This window comes from Gopherus evgoodei, chromosome 2 (assembly GCF_007399415.2).
Source record: "Gopherus evgoodei ecotype Sinaloan lineage chromosome 2, rGopEvg1_v1.p, whole genome shotgun sequence".
Taxonomy (NCBI): domain Eukaryota; kingdom Metazoa; phylum Chordata; order Testudines; family Testudinidae; genus Gopherus; species Gopherus evgoodei.
In genome coordinates this window covers 239,276,792-239,296,529 of record NC_044323.1, presented here as the reverse complement: position 1 = coordinate 239,296,529, position 19,738 = coordinate 239,276,792, and the positions used below count along the sequence as shown (strand labels likewise).

General features: G+C 39.5%; 1 protein-coding gene and 1 long non-coding RNA gene across 2 annotated transcripts in view; one reads left to right on the top strand and one right to left on the bottom strand.

The window, feature by feature from the left end:
* Positions 1-7,897, top strand: part of LOC115646867 — a 67,736-nt gene extending 59,839 nt beyond the window's left edge. Inside the window, exon 4 of the long non-coding RNA XR_003999162.1 lies at positions 7,836-7,897. This is a non-coding gene — a long non-coding RNA (uncharacterized LOC115646867). The remainder of the gene's footprint in view (positions 1-7,835) is intronic.
* KCNB2 (potassium voltage-gated channel subfamily B member 2) overlaps positions 1-19,738 on the bottom strand; it is a 279,532-nt gene that overhangs the window by 33,743 nt on the left and 226,051 nt on the right. The gene's annotated exons all lie outside the window — the stretch shown is intronic.

The following is a 19,738-nucleotide window of genomic DNA, read 5'->3' as shown; positions in this document are numbered from 1 at the left end:
AGTCCACTTTACACTGTTGTGGCAGCCCGATTTACTACTTTCAGTGGCAATTTAGGCTTTATAAATTATATGTACACCTACTTTAAGGCCCCTTTGCAATAACCAGCATGGTGTAGAGAGAGGGACATTAATGTAAATTAGAGTCAGGCTCAAAACCAACTGTGATAGCCATTCCTCCTCCTACCCCTCCCACAAAATGAAATAAAGATCTTCTTCAAGGACAAAAGAAATACTTGAGGGGGGTAAACACTAAAGCACAATGTGTTTGGATCTGGTCGCCACTGTATCAATTGTGATGATGTGGTTTAGAGTAATTTGTCAGGTTTTGGCACATCTCTAGATTCTTGCCCTCTGCCCTGACAATATCTCTGTTTGGAGCAGCTCTGGCAAAACTGAATAGTTTTTGCAGCTATTTTATGCAAATTCCATGGAAAAAAGAGTCTCTACGTGGTCCGTTTTTATGGACCACGTAGAGACATTAACAAGTCACGGGACCAGATGGCATTCACCCAAGAGTTCTGAAAGAACTCAAATGTGAAGTAGCGGAACTATTAACTAAGGTTTGTAACCTGTCCTTTAAATCGGCTTCGGTACCAATGACTGGAAGTTAGCTAATGTAACGCCAATATTAAAAAAAGGCTCTAGAGGTGATCCCGGCAATTACAGACCGGTAAGTCTAACATCAGTACCGGGCAAATTAGTCGAAACAATAGTTAAGAATAAAATTGTCAGACACATAGAAAAACAAACTGTTGAGCAATAGTCAACATGGTTTCTGTAAAGGGAAATCATGTTTTACTAATCTATTAGAGTTCTTTGAAGGGGTCAACAAACATATGGACAAGGGGGATCCAGTGGACATAGTGTACTTAGATTTCCAGAAAGCCTTTGACAAGGTCCCTCACCAAAGGCTCTTATGTAAATTAAGCTGTCATGGGATAAAAGGGAAGGTCTTTTCATGGATTGAGAACTGGCTAAAAGACAGGGAACAAAGTGTAGGAATTAATGGTAAATTCTCAGAATGGAGAGGGGTAACTAATGGTGTTCCCCAAGGGTCAGTCCTAGGACCAATCCTATTCAATTTATTCATAAATGATCTGGAGAAAGGGGTAAACAGTGAGGTGGCAAAGTTTGCAGATGATACTAAACTACTCAAGATAGTTAAGACCAAAGCAGATTGTGAAGAACTTCAAAAAGATCTCACAAAACTAAGTGATTGGGCAACAAAATGGCAAATGAAATTTAATGTGGATAAATGTAAAGAAATTGGAAAAAATAATCCCAACTATACATACAATATGATGGGGGCTAATTTAGCTACAACGAGTCAGGAAAAAGATCTTGGCGTCATCATGGATAGTTCTCTGAAGATGTCCACACAGTGTGCAGAGGCGGTCAAAAAAGCAAACAAGATGTTAGGAATCATTAAAAAGGGGACAGAGAATAAGACTGAGAATATATTTTTGCCCTTATATAAATCCATGGTATGGCCACATCTCGAATATTGTGTACAGATGTGGTCTCCTCACCTCAAAAAAGATATTCTAGCACTTGAAAAGGTTCAGAAAAGGGCAACTAAAATGATTAGGGGTTTGGAGAGGGTCCCATACGAGGAAAGATTAAAGAGGCTAGACCTCTTCAGCTTGGAAAAGAGGAGACTAAGGGGGGATATGATAGAGGTATATAAAATCATGAGTGATGTAGAGAAAATGGATAAGGAAAAGTTATTTACTTATTCCCATAATACAAAAACTAGGGGTCACCAAATGAAATTAATAGGTAGCAGGTTTAAAACAAATAAAAGGAAGTCCTTCACACAGCGCACAGTCAACTTGTGGAACTCCTTACCTGAGGAGGTTGTGATGGCTGGGACTATAACAGTGTTTAAAAGGGAACTGGATAAATTCATGGTGGCTAAGTCCATAAATGGCTATTAGCCAGGAAGGGTAAAGAATGGTGTCCCTAGCCTCTGTTCATCAGAGGATGGAGATGGATGGCAGGAGAGAGATCACTTGATCATTGCCTGTTAGGTTCACTCCCTCTGGGGGCACCTGGCATTGGCCACTGTCGGTAGACAGATATTGGGCTAGATGGACCTTTGGTCTGACCCGGTATGGCCGTTCTTATGTTTAGAAAATAATATTAACAAACAGAAAATTATCTTTTTCTTGTCCCCCTAACACTCACATCAGCCAGCTCAGAAGATTGACATTATTAGTTGTCAGTGGAGCATATCTTGACTGCATCCTGTCTGAGCTTTTTAGTTCCCATTGATGTCTTTGTAGCTATCGAGAAATTTATATTGAGACACAGTGTATAACAAGAAACACACACGCACCCACCCATATCCATACCCACACCCACACCCTTTTAGTGATCAGAATGCAATCAGGACAGAAATTTCAGAATTATTTTAATATAAATGCCTTATTGATGGTACTTACAGCTGATCTGCAGAATGCTGTGTTCAGAACATCTGAGAGCAGCCTATGATGTGTTGGACCAGTAGGTTAAATCTGTACAGGAAAGCCTACATTACCACTGAAAATGTTACCTATTGCTTTGCATGCATGGTTATTTATAGTGCTGTTTAGTGAACAAGAATACTGGATTGAACTATATCTCACTTTAAATAAAGCCAATCAAAGAGAACAGATGCAAATAAAACTTGCCTAGTTGATATATCGCATTAGAATACAGTTTATTAAACATTAATGGGCACTTAAGAGGGATTTCCTGTGCTAGATTTCTCTCTGGAATATTTCCAAAACTAAAGAAGCTGCATTATATTCCATCAAATACACTGCCCCTTCATGGTCTATGGTAGGTCAGACCTAGTTTCTTATTGAAACAATAAGAAACCATCTTATTTGTATAATAACGCCACAACTATTAAAGCTAACTTTACTCGGAAGCAGGAATGGGAATACAAGTAGCTGTACTATAGGAGAAATTGGTCATATGAACAGAGATTGTATAGGAAGAGGAAAGCCAACTCCATACCCTCAGAGATACTGATTTGATGGAAAGTTTGACCTCAGAAGTAATACACTTAAGCAGGGGCTCCTCTTTCTCATGTTAATTATCTCCCTTTAAAAAAAAGGGCTTTAAAAAAGAACTTTAGAAAAAAAGATTCTGAGGTCATGAGTGAAAGTGAGTTTAGTGGTCTTGCTTAGTCTTTTGTGCACATCATAAAACCACTATGCAGTTCAGAACAATTGGCAAGCAGGAAGCATTATGTGCCTAGCATCTGCCCAAGAGAGATTCATGAGTTTAGTGTTACTTTGAGCTTCCACAAGTGGAGGGTAGTACAGCCCAGTCAATTTGGTCAGGGAGGCTGTGGAAAGGGGACGTCCCAGCCCCATGCATGCTTCCTATGCTTTACCTGGGTCCTCATGGGTATTTTGCTGGTCCGTATTTGAAACCAGGGTGGGTATATCCTTTGTGTGGCTTTGTTCCATGATCATACCCAAAGACCAAGCAGATGCAAGTTAATGCTGGCCCTGTTTTTTTAACTTGTGATAGCTCCCCTTTTATTTTGTGAAACTCCTTTTGAGAAGGGGTTTTGGAAGCAGTGGCTGGTGAGGAAGTCCCTGAAACTTTGGTTCTATCCAAACTGGGCCTGGTAGCAATGTAGAGCACAGATGTAGAGCACATCAGCACAGATGGCCATTTCTCTCAGCAGATCTTGGGGTAGCCACAGACAGTTGAATACAAAATATCACTCGTCATAACAAATGAACGAAGAAACTCTGGAAGTAATTTGCTGCAGGCTTCTTAAAGATGCAGCTTAATTTTAGGTGTCATCTGCTTGTAACTGCATGCTTACATTGTGCTGTGGCAATGGTTCAGTACTTAGTCAGAGCAAGTATCTGCTAAATCAACTGTAGCTGCCTCAGGTCACCTATGCCATTTGTATCGACTTCCTCTATTATATGCTTTTGGCCAAATTCTGCTCTCTGTTACTTAGGTATTACCCCATGTGTATATCACTGTACATGAGTGCAGAATGTGGCCATTTTACTCTTTATGGTTGTGCACCGTAAAAAATTAACCATTCAGACAATTCACCCCACATGGCCCACAGAAGATACTTAACTTAATCTAGGATGTCTGATATGGATGTCTAAAATATCAGAACATTGCCCCGAGGTTACAGATTTTGCAGCAGTCACCGAATCTCAGATTTAGTTTTCTACAAAACTGTAATTTGTAAATCCCTAGATTTCATGAGAGCAACAGATGGTGAAAATACATTTCCAACTCATTTCAGTTCACTCAGTGGGATGAGTTCTTTCCGCATTCTTCATACTTATCCTTCCTATATGAAATTACTTCTAAAATCACAACACTCAGAATGGCTTTTTCCCCCCTTCTTTTTGGAAGAGGTGGGAAGGGAGGGCCAAGGGAAGCTTATCTTCACTTCTGCTCCAAATACACCGGCTGTCAGTATATATATTGTCCTGTTAAAGATCCACAGTACAGGTCTCTAGTCCTGGGAGATCAGGCTCTTAATTTAGGAGCATTTAGAGTTTTGGGCTGCATTGCTGGCATGTGCTAAATAAATTTACTAAATCTTTATGCAATGTTTTATTATACAAAAAATTGCAGATGTGCCAAATGTAACAAATTGAATTGGTTTGGAAGATTTAATTAATTTATGTGAGCTCTGGGAGTCTGAGACAACATTAAATTCTTGGAGCTTAATTTGGATTGCTAGTGCTTTTTAAAGTAATTAAAAATATACAATTAATAGTCAAATAGGGTTAGTCTGGGATGAAATTACTCTGCTGGAAAATAAAGTTTTTTTATATGGTCCCTGTGCAATCAGTCACCCAGAACAGTCTTTTCTCAAGCCTCCCTTTCATACAATGGTTAACAGCATATGCTGTTAGGACTCGGTCTCGTTATCTTTCCATGTATTCAGCCCCCACTGACTTCAAAAAGCGTCCAAGTGCAAAAGAGCTGCAAGAAAAAGTAAATAACATCTCAACATAGTAAGAATGAAAAGACATCTATTTCATGTTGAATACGCATTGACTCTGAAGATTTAAAATGAGAGCTTATAGAATAAATACATATAAACTATATCTCAGGGTTGTTAAATTTCAATAAATTTTAAGCTAATTTTATTAACATACCAGGTTTCTTAGATCCAATGAAATGTACATTTGGGAATCATTTTTTTCCTGGTTTGTCCATTGTATTTCTCATAGCACCAGGATCCCCTCATTTCGTTCACCCCTTTCCAAGCTGGTCTCATTCCATCTTTATGGGTAAAAAAAGACTAGGAGAGACTCCTTCCAGAACTGTTGGTACAGCTCTTATTTGGTTATGCAGAATGGCTTTAGAATAAGACTTGTACTGGGAATCAAACTCAGGTCTCTCATTTAGTAAACTGAAGCACCATCACTAGGAAGCTATGCTGGTTGCATGAGAAGAGAATAAATCTACAGTTGCATGCCACTGTCATATTCACAAAACGAAAAAAAGATCCACTATGCTACACCAGTTTCATATTGGTGCAACTCTGTCAGTTTTCAGCATAAAACTGATGTAGCAGAATGGAGAATCAGACCCATGTGTCTTTCCAAATTCCTCAGCATTCACTGTGTGTCAGAAATATTGAAAATTAGAGCTGATTGGAAAATGGTAAGCATTTTTCAGGACAATTTTTGAATGCCAGAAAAAAATTGCTCCCCCATTTTTTTAGTTGGCTGTCTTTTTGTAATGAAAAAAGAGAAAAATTTGGTAAAGGAAATTCAGTTTTCAGACCAAAGATTGACAGCCAGTGTGAGGCTATGACCATTCTGCTGGTGGTGAACACCAGAATGACAGCTTCCAATGCTGAAAAATTCTCCAAGAACATAGCTAAGATAGGTCACCGAACTAATGACTCTCGAACAGAGCATTTTCTTGGTTGCACACTTATTTTCCTTTCTAATCTGAGAAACAGAGGAGAGAACCAACAACTTTAAATTCTGAGATAAATTAATCCTCCTTGGGTAGGGTCAGACTGTTGGACAGGGAGGGTATTAAAGAGAAGGATGAGAAGGAAATATTCCTTTCTCACAGTCTTCCATGCCTGACAGGCTATGCAGTGGGAAGTGCAAAGCAGTACTCGCGTAGCACATTAATAAATACTCTTCTCCCAAAGACTGCATCTGAGGAAGAAAGGACACCAACTTTGTACATGTGCATGGATGACCAAGCAGAGGCCTTGCACATTTCTTCTTATGGAGTACAAGACCTCATAACCCAAGAGGATGCTGAGTCCCTCAGTGAGTGGGGTGTCATGTTATCTGGTTGATTTTCTCCAGATGCTCTATGGGTTTCAGAAATATATTCTTTAATCCATCATGCAATGGAGGTTTTTGAGGAATTCTTTCCTTTTATAAAAGCAGCAAAGAATCCTGTGGCACCTTATAGACTAACAGACGTTTTGGAGCATGAGCTTTCGTGGGTGAATACCCACTTCCTCAGATGCATTCCTTTTATAAGAGAGTGATACAACATGAAAAGTATCATGGACCTCTGATACGGCTCTGTGCACGTATGACAGATTTTAAGTGCCAGTTTATGCTTTTCAGTCTCCTCGGGATGCTTTAGGATTAAGACAGAGAGAAGGCAATGCCACGTCTCGTGAACTGTGGAAAACTATTTATTTATTAAATAAGCAGTGGGTACATTTGAATAATCACTTTATTTTTGTGAGAAAAACACAGATGCTCCAAGTTCTGATACCCTCCTAGCTGAGGCGATTGCTACTAACAAAGCCACTTTGAGAGACAGAAAGTAGGCTAAAAAAGCACGTAGTGGCTTCAGTCATTGTTTTGTTAATGCTTCTAGTATCAAATTTGAGCTCCAGGAAGGGAATCTATATTCCACAGAAGGATTAATAAGCACTGCTGCTGTATGGATCCTTTTAATGGGGGGGGGGGTAACTACAGATCGTTGGTTCTTCCCAATTCAAAATGATTGTTATGCAGTGATCTGTCTCTGCAATGTTTTGGCCTTAATTATGTCATTACTTCAGGGGGAAAAGCACATTTTGGCTTGTTGGTTACTTTTGATTAATTTCTACATCTGTAAATTGATCTCCATAGTCTAATTCACAGATATGTATTATGTATTACACTGCTACACATTGTAGGTCATTGACAGTCTTATGGATTAATTCGTCTTACTGCTTATTATATTTCCTGACATTTTATGTATTTAGTTTCATATGGTATGTAAAAAAAATAAAGATGCATTAAACAACACATGTGGTAACTTCAGCTTGCTTTTACAGTGAAGTTCCCTTTGGTTTTGGATGATATATACACAATTATAATGCATCTTCCAAATGAATGAATTCTCATATTAAACTCAGGGAGGCTATGTGGGACATATTGCACTTTCTTGAGTAGGTGTCATCTATTCTATTCTCACATCCTTCCCAGATAAAAACAGAAACCAAAGTTGGCCATTGTGATTTGAAACTAGGATTTTAGAATTTTTTTCTTTTGCCAGAGCATAAATTTTGCAGTACAGTGTTTGAGCAAGAAGTGTGTCTACAGTAGAGACAGTGTGGAAAAGTGACCTGGATTCTGTGCAGCTTCAAACATCATCAACATTTCTGTCAATGAAGTTCCAATTACAGAATCTTTACTATTGGTGATGGAAGGACCAGAAACAATAGAGCATGACATCCAAGTCTCAGGTTAAGTCCTCCGGGCTGATAGTTAAAAAAGCCATGTTTTTACTTCAAAGCGGAGAAAATTTGGGTATGGAGTCACTGAGAAACAAACATGGAATCCCAAATGTTATTTTTTTTTTTGTTTGTTTTACAGATTTACACTTCTGAGTACAACACTTTAAGGACATAAGTCTGCCACTTTTGCCTATGCTGAATAATACCTTTCAAAACTCCTGGAGTAAATGTGGGTAAAGGTAGCAGAATTGGATCCTAAACACATATGATAGCACAATAAAAGCACCTACCAAGATTTTTATATTCTTATTACAGAGTCACAAGATGCCCATTTTGGAAAGTAGTTTTATGTTCCTTGTAGCAGAGCATCTTGTTACCATAAAATGCCAAATGTCACACATATTGACTTGCCAGATGTGGCAGGAATTCATTTTACTACAGGAAGCAAAAAGGCACAGCTAAAATGCCAAAATTATATATTGCATCTAAAGAACAATTTTCTGTCTTTGTCAAAGTGGTAATATAGATTGCACATTCAAACTCCAATATAGCAGGAAAGGGTTTAGAAGAACAGAAAAAAAAATGCTGAGAAGAGCTTCTTGAATTGAGAAAGGCCAAAATGAAAATCAGAATGAATTTCTCTGTTATTGTGGAGAGAACCCTATTCAGAAAGTATTCAATGTCCAGAATTTTCATAGATTACTACATTGTTTTTCCTTGCTCTACTATGATGCTGGTTAGTAACAATATTAATATTCTTATGGTTGTCATTTTTAGTCCTCTATATATTGTAAAGCTGAGAGATGCAACTATATATTACAGCAAGCAACTTAAGAAAAAACACAAAAAAACCTTTGCCATTACATATATCACAGACTTTTCTTCTGAGATCATGTGTATCTAAACAAGGGAAAGTTCCTCTAATTTCAAAAATTCAACTAGCTGTGTGACTTTGGCATAAAGTCATGCCTAGTTATATTTCAATAGTTCTTCTTGAGACATTAGGAAGGAAATAATTTAAATTTATAATGGACAAACTTCAAAAGATTTGGAGGCCCCATTGAGAGGGCTACCCAGAAGTCTGGGTAGCTATTGGAAAATCATCTCAATTATCCAAACCTATCAAGTCTGCAAAACTGCATCTTCTGACATCAGCCAGGAACTCTGGGAATTGTGCTCAGTTGGCTGGTCCAGATAGTTTACTCTGGAGAAGGAAGGTATATAACAGGGTGGCAGGTTGTAGGACCCTGCATAGAAATGCAATGCTCCTCTGAACTATTCCTCATGCCACGTGCTAGAACCCTATATAAAGATGCAGAGTAATTACTGATGAGTCATAGTTGCAGGTACATCTTAACTTCAAACAGAATATTAGAAGCAATGGATTGCCTCTTGTTGAAGGGTAGAGGAAAGTAAGGTCTGGGACACAGGAGGTCCTGCAAGAAAAAACACTAGGAACAGCCATTGTAGAGGAGAAAATAGAGGTTGAAGTTCATGTTTTGCAATTGCTATTTGAGTTATGTGCAAAGCCAACCCCCAGGAAAGGTTTGGATTTTATACAGTATATGTATACTCTGAGCAGGGCTGAAACGCCACATGATTACAGTGAAACAAATGGTCCCTTTTTATCAGCTTTGGTTTAGACAAAAATAAATTAACAACTTCGAAGTGGTGGACAATGCCATTTTCTAAGGACAACTTTATATGTACTTACAAGTGAGCTGGTTTGCGATTTGACTGAAGCATATAATGTTTTAATTTTTTGAGTCATTAAAGTAGTTTTTGCACATATTAACACTGTGCAGCTGTCATTCTTCTTCAGAGCTATTCATTAACCAAAAGAAGAGAACCAATGTCATTAATCACTTGAAATGGTAGATATAGGGTTATTGGAACAGAACATTAATCATGAGACAAATTATGGAACTTTTTTGACCTTGTGTCTTAAATAATTATTATTGATGCAAGTAATTTGTGCGACTGTTCTTTCTGAGAACACAAACACAAAAAGCTGCAATGCTGGGCAGCTTGCCAACAATATACCTGTTGTGTGGATAAATAGAGCACTCTGGGAGCCATCAATCCAGCACCTTTCTAAAGCACTAAATTTTCTTTAAGAACTAAAAAGAAAACCCCTTTCTACATCTTACATTTGTAGATTTACTATGCCATCACAGTAGGAAGATGTATGGGCCAAATATTGTTTTAAAAATGAAGACCCTTGCTCAGTAAAATCTCAGTGAAACAATCTGAGATTAAAATACAAATACATTTACCTTTGCGAAATGTGAATCTGTTTGTCCATTTATACATGCATCTCTAAGATTGTAAGCCATACTTTACAAGCTAACAAATCTGAGAAATCCCCTCAAATCAACCATATCTATTCTGAATATATCTCTGACTCTGATTCTCAGTCCGTCCTGACTCTGACTCATTGGACTTTCTCAATGAAATTGTGCAGTCAACCACTTACACTAACACATCTCCCAGTAGGCCCATGTCCTCTTGCACACCAGTTTGAAGTGTAACTGTATTGACTTCAAGGGAGTTACTTTTGATCTGCATTAATGTGAGATCAGAATCAGGCCCCTGGCAGAACTGATATCATACTGGGAATAACAGCACAGGAAGTCAGACAGTAAATAGATACTTTTGGGCTTGTAGGAGAGTAGCGTTGTTCTTGTCACCCAAACATATGAACACATACTTCCTTACATATTATCAGCAGAGCCTGTTTTTGTGGTATTCTGCTGTCTGACAGAAAAGTTTGTCTAAAAGCTTATTTTAGCTTGAGAGTTCCATCAAATTCCAAGCTCAAACAAGTTAAGAGAATTTTTGAAAAATACAGAAATTTTACCTATCTGGCCAAGGTCCTGAATTGGGTGGGACAGTCCTCATCTGAAACCTCACTGTGTGGAGATGATGTCCCAGCCAGTGTCCCCTGACTGTTGGCAGGTATGCTGTGTGCATATGCATAACAGCATAATAAAGTCACTGGAGAAGCAGCTGGCTTGGGTAACTGGGAGCTGGAGAAGAGCCTTTCAGCTATCCCAATATGCCAGGTAAAGTGGAAAGGGCAAAACAAGCAAGAGGAGTAGTAGTCAAAAATGTAGGGAAGGGGAGCAGAGAGCAGAAAGAGGGGGATAGAAGGCAGGGACAAAAAACAGTCTCTGCTGGAATGAGGAGCAGCAGCAGTGGAACTGAGGGAAAAGAGACAGTGGGTTCCAGTGGATCACAGAGGAAGAGGCAAGAGGACTGGGGGGAGGGGACAGAGGGGCAGCACATTCCCAGTGAAATGGGAAAGAAAGCAACCAGTCCTGGTTTGGGGAAGGCACTATGTCCCAGATATAAGGGGAATGGAGAACAGAGGGAACAGTAGGTTAAGCAAGACAAGTCACCATGAGCAATTTGGCATGGTGATGTGCTCCCTGCACTGGCTCCCAACTGAACAGAGATCAGTTTCAAGTCTGTTCAAAATTCAAAGCCCTCCCCAGGATTAGCCCAGAAGTGCTGGAACAATTTTTATTGTGGGGATGCTGAAAGCCATTGAACTGTAAACCCTGGATTTGATGGAAGCCATGCATTAAGTCGCTATTATTACTACAAGGCAGGGAGTGCTGCCTTACCCCAGTTCCCCTAGTTCCCAAGCCTCTGGATTGGCCTAAACTACCCAATTCTCTTTCTGCAACTTCAGCTGCATCCCATCAGAACCATAAGTGTGAAAACTGGGCCTAGATGGCACTCAGTCCTGCAAGAAGTAAGAGTGGCCACTGGCCTCACCATTTCCAGAACTACACACAAAACTCATTACTCTGACATGGAGCTCCCTCAGTAAATTCTTTATACAAGCAACCCCCCATACCCTATAAACTAAGCAAGTTGCTTCTCATTCAGCCTGGGCAGGAGGAAAGAACTTGTTACTGCTAAGCACTTAGGACGTGCTCAGGAACTAAAGTGATGGGGATTAAAGAGACTAAGTAGATAGGACAGTTTCCCAGCATTAATTGCACCAGAGAAAGCAGTAGTTATGCTTTCCTGGATGTTTAGAAGACCCTATCCCAGTCCCTGGTGGCTGCCTCTCTCAATGGCAGTAAGCTGCCTGACAACTCCATCCCCTAACGCCACCTCTCAGTTGTGTCAAGATAACCATGTCATGAGGCTAAGAGCCGTACAGATCAGTCCTTGGGGGAAGAGATGGGGGATGGTAAAGTTGGAAAAGGAGTAGTGTATTTTTTCAAGAGATGATTTTTAAGGAATCCAGGGCTCTGGGAGCTGCTGGAGGGATATACAGATATATATGTTCTGGTGAATTTTATGTTATTCTCCTCTCTTCTGAGAAAAGTGGAAAATAGTCTAAAATTCATCAGAACACATTCTCAGTACTCTGGAGGACATTCTGATATTTATCTGAGGCACAGAGTTAAAATTAATCCAGGGAATACATATTTAGAAACAACCTTTTTGAAACTTAATATCAAACTGTTGAACACAACTCTATAAAAACATTACATTAGACACCCAGAACCAGACTCTACTCTCAGTTACACCAGGGACTTTGGTGCTGTGGCTCTGGGTGTAATCGAATATAGCATTTAGTTCCTAGTAGCTAATTTGTTTGTAAGATGAAACGAGAAGCTTACGGTTGGCTGATGAAAATGTAAAGCCAGAGTAATATGTTGTAATGAACAGTAAACAAATAAGGCTTGCTCTTCAGAAGTTCTGTGCATTCATAATTCCAGCTAGCTCAATGGGAGCAGCAGGTGCTCAACACCTCTGAAAAACAGGACCATTAACATATTATCTCAACCTCTCATGAAATGAGAAATACATAAATGTCCATTTCTATAGTTAATATGGTCCAGCTCCACAGCTGGTGTCAATTCGCACAGCTCCTTGGAAGTCAATAAACTATGGTGATTTACACAATCTGAGCATTCAGCCTCATTTAAAGAATTAACTGAACAGCAAAAAGTTTATGTTTAAGATGACAGGATCCACCATCAGAGTTCTGGTTTTCTGTGTAATGCCTTTCCATCTCCATTTAACGAGCTTTGAAAATAATTAGAATTATTAAATGAATGAAAACTTTTGTTTTTCCTTTTTATATAGCACATCAAATAGCTCTTCTTTGTTCCAATGAGCACATAGGTCTTTCAATGTCTTACAAAGAATGTATTCCTATTAGTTATCTTTAATGGTCTGACAGCTATGTCCCTTCCTTTTGCTTACAGAAACATTATTTGGAATTTGGTTTTATGCTATTCAGTTATTTGCCTACTGATAGCTCTCTGGATATGGGCACTGTCCATTCACTGCACTCATTCCTCTCACAGTGGCAGCTTTGGGCAAAGAGAACTGTGTGTGTGGCTGCATTTAATATAAACCCCACTTTCACATGCAAGTCTGTGTAAACTCAAGTTAACTAGCCACAGAGATGTCAACACAGGAGATGAAAAAGTGTGGTAGCATATTAGCACTCACTCCAGAAACAGCATTTTGTCTGACATACTTGCTGTATAGCAACCGACAAAAGACATTCGCCTATGCCATTCAAAGCGTACTGAATGTATCTGCCATGTACCATAAGGTTTGTAAGTTAAAAATACAGGTGACGAATGTTGAAAGATACTATACTGAGTATAAAAACAAAACAAAACGGGTAGACAAGCACAGCCTGTACAATCCTTGTGAGTTAAAAGCAGGCATTAGTTAGATGGATTCAGATTTCTTTTCCTCCAGACCTGCAATGTGCACAGTTGGGGAATAAATTTATCTGCCAGTCTGCTCAGTTACGTTTTTAACCTCACACAGAAACAATGTACAATCCATTTCCCCTTGAAGTCAATGGGTGAAATCCTGACTCCACTGACCAGTGGGACCAGGATTTTACCTGTAGGAATCTAAATTAATGGGAATCTTTCCACGGACTTCAAAGATCAGGCCCTTAGATACCAAGGGACAGAGGCCTTCCTAATACCTGAAACAGAGATGCTTTGGTTGCTCACTTGCAGTGTGGACTATACTCTGTAAACAATCTATTAACTATACACTACTGGGAAAATGATACTAATTCAGACAACCAGATACTAATTCGAGGTATTCTCATTGTTCGGGGAACACATTCCTTGATAAAGTGTGCCATGAAACTTCATACTCCTCCTTCAAAACCCTTCTGAAGCCTCACCTTTTATTGGTGAGCCCCACTCTGCACCATAACCACAAACCCTAGCATATTAACATTATTTTGTGCTAAACACATGTGGTTTTTTGTTTTGTGAAATGAATAACCAGATAGAGGTATATGTCATGCTTTCACACTGTTTTAACTCTTCTCCTCCCACATTTTCCCTCCTCTCTTTGCTTATTGTTATCCTTTGATGTGCTTTGTCTACTTACAACTGTAGTCTCCTCAGGTCAAGGGCTTGTGATTTTAGTCATGTAAAACGCCATATACACCTACAGTGCTGTACAAATGACAAAAAACAATCTCCTGAACCCTAGCCATTGCACAGCAGAAGTATCACAAGCTGCCTTAAATCATAATCTATCCCAAGGCATTCATTATTACTAATAGCCAGTCATCTGGGCATGACCTGGATGAGCTTTGTGGAAGGACACATTTTATACATTTAAAAATAAATAAGCCTATTTTCAGTTTCTGTGTAATGGAAAAATAATCTACACAGTGAACTGCTTTGCCTATCCACTTTAAAGGCTCCAATTATCAAACTCGTTTTTATTGACAGTCATATCTGTGTTTATTTTAATGGACTAGGATCTAATGTACGACATTCGATTAAGTGACAATGTTATAAAGCCTGAAAATGGTTCAGTTCTAAAATGCTCTTGAAGAAACATCAGATGGTTTGTCAACCTGCGCAAGGAAAGAATAAGTGCTAAAAGTAGCTTCACATCCTTGCTATATATAGAAATCCTATTACAATTACCCTTAACTGTCCTTTGCCTTCCTACCGTATTTTCCTCTCTGTGTTCTCCATATCTCCATTGGTAAATAATGTTCCAGAACTTTTCTGTGTATAGAGAAAACATAAAAATTGCCACTCTGACCTTAGTTTGTAGCTCCTTTCCAAGCACATTATCCACATTCATTATGTCCTGTTATATATTTAAATGTGTGGTACGGGTTCTTTATACTGCACCTATTTTTATGTCAACTAGACTATTGCATTGAGCCAGAGTGGGCCATTAACACAACTCATATATGGAATAGAAAATCTTCAGAAAAGGGTCAGGCTCCATTTAAGCTGCCAGAAAGCAAATTTCTGAAGAATTCATGACTTGCAAAAGGTATAAAAGTTGTTTTTAGTGACAGACTTATTGCATATTCCATAGATGGTTAATCATTATAATAACCATCAATGTATTTAATCACATTTTTAACAGTTCTTTAAAATTCTTCATTGATGCCAAAATTCTTTTTTCCTGACTGCGAGTGGAGAGCACAGCTCTTTTTTCCAGAAGATTAATGGTCATTTAACTATTCACACTTTTGTAAGGCTCACTATAGCAATATTCTCTAATCATCCACGGCACTGCCAGTCTTTCCATTTTCAAAGCACATAATTTTGTGGAAACAGGACCAGAGATTAATTGAGTCAATTACCAGCTAGATTTGCAGACACTTCAGAGCACCAAAATTCCTCACTTACTGTATCTATTTGTGTGCAAAATGGCATCTAATTCATCACACTCCTAGAACTGGCAGGCTTCTAACAAGTTCTTATGCTATCCTAAAGGCCAAATGGAAAGTCTTGTGACGTTTCCAATGAAAATACATTTTTGTTCAATATATTCTTCCGATATATATAGCCATTATTGCTCTCAGTAAAATTAGTGGTTAATCAGCCCATTGTTTAATTTTGGAGTTGACAATGGACCAGCTTTTGCATTGACTGGAATCCGATGCAGTCCCATTGGTTTCTGTGCAGTTCCAGATGATGTAAATGAGGGCAGAATTTGATTCCATAACTTCTACAAAGGCATATGTGCAAAAAGAGAATGAATGGGCCAAATTAATTGCAGAGATTAACTTAGTCCAGTTTGTTTGTAGCAGATCTTTGGCTTGGCAATTATCATTTTTTTTGCTAGGACTGTATTTCCAAAAATCTGTGCTGTTCAGTTGCAGAGTCTGTTCTAAAAGAGAGTCTAGAGGGCAAATGATCAAAACTCTAGACTCCGGGCATTTGCACTATTTTCTGAGTGCATGTAGGAAACACTGATCACATACCAATTAACCATAAATGATAATGAGCAAAAACTGGCCATCCAAGTGGTTGCAAGCTCAACACAGTGTGCACACAAAGGGAGCTGGGTTGAGGCCCCCTGTTGGTCCACTATCTAAAATGGAGAAGCTTTATTATGGTAATTGCATACAAAGGTTTACTCTGATCCTTCAAGCATCTTTTTTTAAATAGCCCTAAAATAGACAAGCCAGAAATCTCTCTAAGCTATGTAATAATTAATACAAAAAGGAACCTATCAAGGATAGGAAACATTCAAACATCTGTTTACCAAGGAAGGAGAAAACCAAATGCAGGACTCGATTCAAAGCACATGAAAGTCAATGAGAATCTTTCTATTGGTTTTAATGAGTTTTGGATTAGACCCTTAGTGTCCAACTATTCTGTCTAGAAGCTTTTTGCAATTCAGATGGCTAGAGCCCAAATGAATTTCAGTGTTTTAATCTGTTAGTTTAATAAGGGTCCTTAGTAGTCTGATTATCCACCTCCTTAGTCTCCACTTGCAAGGTATTACTGTGCACCAGAATGGAGAAAGAACAGAACTAATGGTTTGAAAAAAGGAAAATACAAATAAAGAAAGATTATGCAAGCTACTTCATTAGCGAGTTCCCCCTTCACCTCCAAAATGCAATTCAAGTCTCTGGGCTGGCTACGCACAAGTTAATCACTCTTGAATATTATTCAGTGAAGGTGGTAGGAAATGTGCTATTGTAAGAAAGCACAGCTTACATTTGCTTAGTGGTATAACAGATTCTTAGCTACTTTACATAATCAGATTTGCTGCTTTAGCTAAATCATGGCATCATGTTAGCTTTAATAATATGTGAAACCTTGTTTCTAGCCCTAGCAGATTTCTGGCCCCGTTATTAGTTATTCCATTCAGCATAAGCTATTGTCCATCAGGAAGGCTTCTTATTTGCTAGAAAATGTTACAGATGATTTAGCACTTTTAGTTCAGAACTGAGGTGTGAAAGCATGGACTGTCCCTCTTTCCTTGAGAGAGGCACTGGTACCATCCTCTCTTTATCATCTCCAGTGTTGTTGTCCCTGTTTCCTTCACCTCATTCTTCATTACAACATAGGGAGCACATTTGCCATCCTCCAAAGATAATGGCAGTGCTGTTGTATAGGGGGCACCATGGAGGAGATAGAAGATACTCTGAGTTGCATGACCAAACCTTGGTCTGGTACAGCAAATTTGGGGTTATTCAGTTATCCAGAGTTGCACCAAATCTGCGGTTTTACACAGCAGTGAGTTGAGTAGTCACCTACCAAACATGGGTGCCAGCCCATAAATAGAATACATTTAAAAATCCTAGTTCACAAAAGGAGAGCTCTTTTCAAAATATGTATTAAGTAACTGAAGTATTGATATTGTTTGTAGTACATCAGAGCAATTTTCTCCAGTAATAAGTCACACTTTGAAGGAGGCAATCATCCTACTGTGTGTAAACACATGGGACCACGACAGATTTATCAATACACAAACAGGATCAAAAGTTAGCTTCTTTAGCAAAGGCTTGCTAATAATGTACATAAGATTAAGGGTTCTGAAGAGTGAGATAATTAACTTCTGTTTCTCGTGTGGGTAAAAGTTCAACTTGTAACCACAGTCTAGGTGTCTCATAACGTTACAAAACCTACCCTCCCAGTTCAACAGTCCCTTCAAACTGTTAACACGATCTGCTGTCATTTCAAACTTCACAATTCTCAGCAGTTTATTGCGGCACTTGAAACTTCTGGGTCCTTTTAGCTCCCTGTTAGATCTTTCACTGTTATGCCTCATCCTTAAAAAGGCCCCAATTCAGTAACATTAGACATGTGCTTAAACCTCATTGAAGTCAGTTGGATGAAAGCATTTGTCTAAAGTTAAGCACGTGCTTGTATGCTTTGCCTGGTAGGAGTAGACTGCTGAATTGGGGCGTACAGAACTCCACAGTGAATGCAACAAACCACCAGTACAGCACATTCATAAAGCCAGATGGATTTGTTCCTTCCATGTAGAGCTGCATGAAACAATAACGTTTTAATTCTTGCCGTTTCAGCCTCTTATCCATATTAGAAAACAGTGACTTAACCAATTTCTGGGTAACAGAGGCTCATAACATATAGTCTAAATTAAGAACTTAAATTCAGATGTTCAGCTGTATTTTAATGTGTGTGTAGCTTTCTTTGGTTCATTTTTTATTTGATGTTAACCAAACAAACGAAATGAACAAAATCTAAACATCTCCAATACATGTTTAGTTTTAAAAACAAAACAGTGTTTCACTTACATCATTGATGCATAAAAACGTATTGGTTTTGTTTTAGTAAATTTTATATTACTACATTTTATTTTAAATCCATATGATTACCAAACTATGCATGGAATAAAACTGGAAGAATGGAAGGTCACAGAGACTTTCACCTCCAAAGGGCTCGTCAATAGGAACAGGCGATGATGGGAAGCTGGGGTGTAAATTTACCTTGTTCTTGCCTGCCATGCATTAACTGTCCCTGTATGGACCCTGCTGCTGCACACAAGAAATTGCCTACTATGCTTTGATCTACTCCCATTTCAAAGTGGGAGGGTGGGTAGAAATAAGTGCACTAGGGAACTTCTAGTGTGCAGCCAGCAGGGGCCATGCAAACAATTAATGTGTGGCAGGTTACTATGGGATAGATTTACATCCCAGCATGCTATGCAGTAACTGTTCACATAGACAAGCCCTAAGCCACTGTTTCAAATCCAGGCCAACTTAGAGTCAAAAAGACAGCAGCAGTTCTTGGCAGACAAATGTCTACAACACAAAAACTAATCATGATTTTCCCTAACTGGCCTCTTTGTTGGCATTCTCAACAGGGGATGAATAAGCATGGAGAATGAGCTACCTTTCACCACTAGAGACAATACCACAAGAGCAAGGTTGAAGCACATATATGGGACAAAGAAGAGAGTGTAGCAATGCAGGAGTTACCCCTGCAGTGCCTCCTGCTGGTCATATCGGGAATTAGCTCTCCAGCTGTCAGAGCACCCTTTGCAGACCGGTGATCCACCTTACAACTGGCCCCATGTCCCTCCCAGGACCCCAGTGCCCCTTTCTCTGAGATGCTGCCCCTCTGGCAGTAGCCCTCAATCTCAGGGTCTCCCCTCCCAGGGGAACCCCACCCTCTAGCCCCACCTTGCCTCAGTCTTGGCTACTGCCAGTCACCACTTAGCCCCGTTCACTGGGGCAGCCTGCAGTGTATCAGCCACTCATCACAGGCAAGTGGGGTCAACCTGGTGCCTCTGCCTTGCCTACCTGTGGGCTGCCTCCTGCAACCCAAGTGCCCCGTTGGTCTTACCCTAGGCCTGCAGCCTGAGGCTTTCCTAAGCTGGAGCTCCCCAGCTCCCTTGGCCTTTCCTCCCCCTGCTCCACTCTAGGCACTTGGTTAAGCTCCCTGTAGCCAGGCCCTTCTGAACACAGAGAGAGACTGTTTGCTTGAGCACCTGGCTCAAGCCTTTATAGGGCCAGCTGGGCCCTGATTGGGGCATGGCCTCAGCTGAGCCTGCTTCCCACTCAGCCTAGGCTGTTCTCCCAGCCCTCCAGCCCTCTCCCAGAGCTGGTTTTAACCCTGTCAAGGCTGGAGTGGGTAGCCACCTGCTACAGAGAGATTAAAATTTAATTTCATGTATGTAATGTTAGAATCACACCACAAGGTTGTAGGGCTAATATATTTAGTATGTAGAATTTAAAATCTGCCATATCTGTGAAACTGAGTGGGGTTAGGCTAGGTCAATATTTGGCTGGCAGAT